We start from the raw sequence: 4,788 nt of genomic DNA, 5'->3' as shown, positions 1-4,788 counted from the left end.
GGATCTTGCCCATGCTCTTTTCTTATCCCATGTAATTCACAGTCAACGAGAAGTCAAATTTTTAAATCTTCCTTTGCTTTTACTCACCTACTTCTTCTGCATCTAGTGTTTGCGGAAGCATGTTGTCAGTGGGAAAACAAGCTATTTGCAGAGAATCCTCATCCCCTTTCATGGCTGAGTTGACCTTTTGACTTATATAAATAACTTAGTATTCAAAGTTTGTGTAAATCAACGGAAGCTCTAGACACAAGGAAAGTAACTCAACATTCTTATAGCATCTTAGACTTTCAGGTTTATTATGGTGTCTACTTTGCTTAGCTTTTACCTGTTAACTTTCAGTGTGCCACAAGATTTATGATCTTTGCACAATGCAATCCTGAGCACTCTCACTCCATGATAAACTAAGTTGTGTTCTGTGAGGATTTTTTTCAGTTGAGTGTGGGTAAACTTGCAGCCTCATGTCTACATCACTGGGCATGACAATCCTCTTACCGTTTCAGTATGGGCTTTTCAGTAGTCTGTACAACCTCAAACAATTGATTTGATCACATTTGCTGTCATTTCATTTCACATAATGTTCTCCTTTCATGTCTAGTTAGGGGAAAGGACATTCAGGCCAAATTATATTTTATCACTGACTTGTATAACCATAATCTCGTTGCTTCATTCTTCTCCAAAGTCTTTCTAGGTTTTTTTTAATTTCATTTTGTTTTTGGGTAAATGCTTTCTTTTTATGTCGAAGATAGAAACAAAGAAGCAAGACAAACTCAAATCACTATTCCGGAGGGAGACAAAAGTTGATTTCCCTTGTTATGCTCTTCTTTACATTCCATTTGGGCTTTCAAAAAAATTGCAAAAATTGCTTTTGTCAAAAATTCCCTCTCTTCCTCATTTGTATGCTTTGATAGAAAAACCTAACAAAGTTTTTGTATGTGACGGTTGAAATATACCTTACATTCACAAGAGGGATTGTGGGTGACTAAACTGGAATGCAAATTTGCATATCTAAAGTCATGGCAATTTTGCATGGCTGTTTCTCCTTCTTGGTTTACATTATCCTGCCTTTTTTTCTTATGAGCAAAAGGCTTGTAATTCGTAGACATGTGATTTTCACACAGAATAGGGATTAGGAAAGCAGATTCTGCCAACAGAAAGTGCATCAGATTTCTTTCTTTTTCAACAACACATATCGCTGACCCAGTCCACCAGCTTAATCAGGCTCATCAACCAGCACATTAATCACAGTGCACACTCTTAAACACCCTAAGAAAATAGAAACACCTGTTACCTCACCAGAACAGCATATATATTTTTTTATCCAAACCATTCACCAACAATGTAGTTGGAAGAACATTTTAATTTTTGTAGCTTCCCTTCTGGAGTTCAGTTTCCTTTAGTGTTTTATCGTATTAGCAGCAGTATTGTTGTCAGCATCCTCGGAAAAAATTGTATTAGAGTTCATAGGCAACCTCTTATCATCAGTGACAAATATGGTGGATATTAGATCACACGTAGAAAATAACAGCATTACTGGTAGATCAGTAGGAGTTCATAAAATAAAATCAGGATATCAGGTTTGAAATATGAGCAAGAAAGTGTCTGAGAAACAGTTCATTTTCATGTTAATTGCCCTGGTACATTATGGGACTGACTTCTGCTGAAAGCACGCTACTGGTTTATAGATGGTATATTGTTATATTTTAGCTAATTATGTTCCTGGGATAAAGAATTTTCCAAAAGAGCCTTCTGCCATCTACATTTTTGTTCCACTGATAGGAGATTATTCCTATAAATATAACACATTACATGTGAGAAGGACTAGCTGCCTGGGAATGTAGTTTAGATTTTCATGCTCTAGAATGGAGTATTGGTTTGGTACCGTAAGATACCAAATTCCAGGGCAATATATACATTTGAACTTCACAAGAGTATGCATTGGGCCAGAGCAACCTGAAATGGCTAGTGAAGTATTCTAAGTAGTCAGATTCAGACATAATTGTACTTTAAGATCTGTTGATTGCCTTACATCCCATTTGATGAGGAATTCTAGATCCACTGCACTATATGTATGGAGAATCTAGTGCTGGATACAAGTGTTAGCCTGGGAAACCAGATGTCTTTTTCTTTATATCTTGAACTACTGTGAAGACTTCTAGAAATGGCTTTCATGTACCGTCTTTAACACTTCTTTCTGTTGAAAACTACAAGGCATATGTCAATGGATCAGATACAATATAATTTTTTAAAACTTTCTACAATGCTCTGTAGACGTGTAAGAAAGCTGAAGGTGAGATCATGTACATGAAGAATATTTAGCCCAGTGAAATGTCTCATGAATTTACCTAGCATGCTCTGTGTGCCTTTTGTGTTTGCTGGATGTTGGATTTAGATCTTAAAACCCACATTCAATAATATAACCAAAGCAATAAGAGATGTATCAGGTAGGGAATACAGGCCAGTCATTCATTGCTACACCATGTCAACTCAGGACCCATATTGACCAAACTTTGGCTGGACCTAAGACTTGGCGCGCAGGGGCGAGAGGTGAGGATGAAGGAGAGGTGCCGATGCGTCCATGAAGAGCACTAACAAAAGAGTGTCTCACTCCGTTAGTGTTCAGATGTTTCTTCGTTGGCATTTCTCTCTGTCTGTTTCTCTCAGCCTTCAGAAATGAAGATGAATTTAATATCCATACAATATGGGTCCTGAATCAATGTGGTGAGGAATCACTTTTTTGTGTGTATGCATGTATCCTTGTTTAGCTGTCACAAATACACTCTGTAGAAGAACAAACACAAACATGTTACAATATTGGTGCTGCGTGGACCATGTACTTTGTAGAACTGTTCTTTTTTTCCCTTGCATTTTAATAAAACTGGGGGAAACACCCCAATCTTCCCTTGCTTGTTCTTTTATGGATATTTAGATATAACACAGACCTCAAGCTCTTCCAAATGGTGAAAGGCCAGCTTCAACAGCAGAGTCTTTGGAGTGGTTTGATCCTCATTGACTTGAGAATAGCACTGTGAAAGTAATTTATTTAAACTGTGAATGTAAGAGATAACAAGAATTCAATGAGCTGTAATCCACCCAAAATTATCAGTGTTAACACCAGGTATGAAAAGGCCCTGGATAAGACATCCTCTACTGCAGTGGTTTCCAACCTTATATCCCCAGATATTCTTACACTACAACTTGTGGTGAAAGGATCTGGGAGTTTTAGTCCAGGAACATCTGGAGACCCAAGGTTGGGAGCCTTTGCTCCAATTGGCCTCTCCTAAGGCTATAGTGATTTGTTATCTCAAAACGTGCCCAACAGCTGAAGTGGTTCCACTGTTCCTCCTACTGTGGCCCTGCACTGGTACAGTGGGTTGTTGAAGGCTCATTGCCAGTCTGTGGGTTTCTCCCTTCCTAGGTTCTGAGCTGCTGTTACCAAGCCTTGGTCAGCAAAAGGTCTCATGAGCCACACCAGTAGCATTCCACTGCATATCTTGTTTCAAATGACACAAAAGGTTTAAGTGTCTGCCAGTCACACCAGGCTCTCTCTCTCTCTCACACACACACGGTACCCTGTCCTTATTCTTATTTTGGTGTTTTGCACAAACATAACATACATTAAATCACCTTCACACTTAGCCATTGAGCCCTGGTGCCAGCTGGCAATGGGTTGAGGTGCTGCTGCCAAAGCTTTAGACTGTACATGATCTCACACACAAAATCCAGACTTTCTTGTGCTCTGATACTTTTGAACCTGACATTTGACAAGACACCTGGAGAAGCATAGCCAGTGCTCTAAGATCTAGCAACTCAAGTATCAGAAAATCAGTCCCAAAATTTTCAGCATTCTGCCTTCTTTGTTATTTTTGAAAAGCCTTCGTGCCTTATTACCCAGACCCTTTTAAACGCCAAATCAATGAACAACTAAAAGCAAAAATAAAAATATCATCCTTACCCAGGAAATTATTCCTGAGAGGTCAACTTCTCCCCATTTGGGAACTGTGAAATTTGTCAAAAGGCAAGAGAGAAGGTATGATGGCATTTCTGGGACCCTTGTAAGAAAGGATGAATGAATTGGATTGAGAGTGCCCATGCCTATTATATGGCACAGCAAGCATCTCACTCCAGACTGCAGATATTGGGGAATGGTGGAGGATATCTCAACATCAGTGTTTAAGAGCAATTCAAATGATAATCCCATCAGTTTTGGTATATGACATAGAAGCCATTTTGTTTTTCACCTTGGACAACAAAGTATTTTTGACCAAATCTGTTGCCTTCACACTGAAAAGCCAGCGACAGCTGGCTTTTCGTTCTGTAATCATCTCCTACTGGCCAGATGCCTAAGTGAGAAGGTGCTTCATCTCTTAATGATCAAAATATCAAGTGCTATTTGGCCTTGACTGCACATTTCTCAGGGCCAAGATCCACCTATGACTGTCATACAAACCACCAAAAGCAGCAGTTGGAACAGTGAGTCTAACATTTATGGCCAGGTAGGAATGTCAGATAGCTACCAGCTGCCCTAGCCATCAGGACCTGTGCCTCATAAGACCATATGAAATTAAGAATATAATTAGAGCTGTGCTGGATCAGACCAAATGCTTATCCAGTCAAATATTCTCTTCACACATGAGATGTAAGGACTAATCAGAAAATGTCTTGCTCTGATTTTCTGAATCCTGCCATGACGAGACTCCCTGATAAGTCTGCCTATTGCACCAATGAGATTTTCTGGCTAGGATACATTTCCGATCTACACACATACATACACACAGCTGTTGTTCTGGT

Source organism: Pogona vitticeps, chromosome 1 (assembly GCF_051106095.1).
Source record: "Pogona vitticeps strain Pit_001003342236 chromosome 1, PviZW2.1, whole genome shotgun sequence".
In the NCBI taxonomy this organism is placed as follows: Eukaryota; Metazoa; Chordata; class Lepidosauria; order Squamata; family Agamidae; genus Pogona; species Pogona vitticeps.
This window is presented reverse-complemented; position numbering follows the sequence as displayed.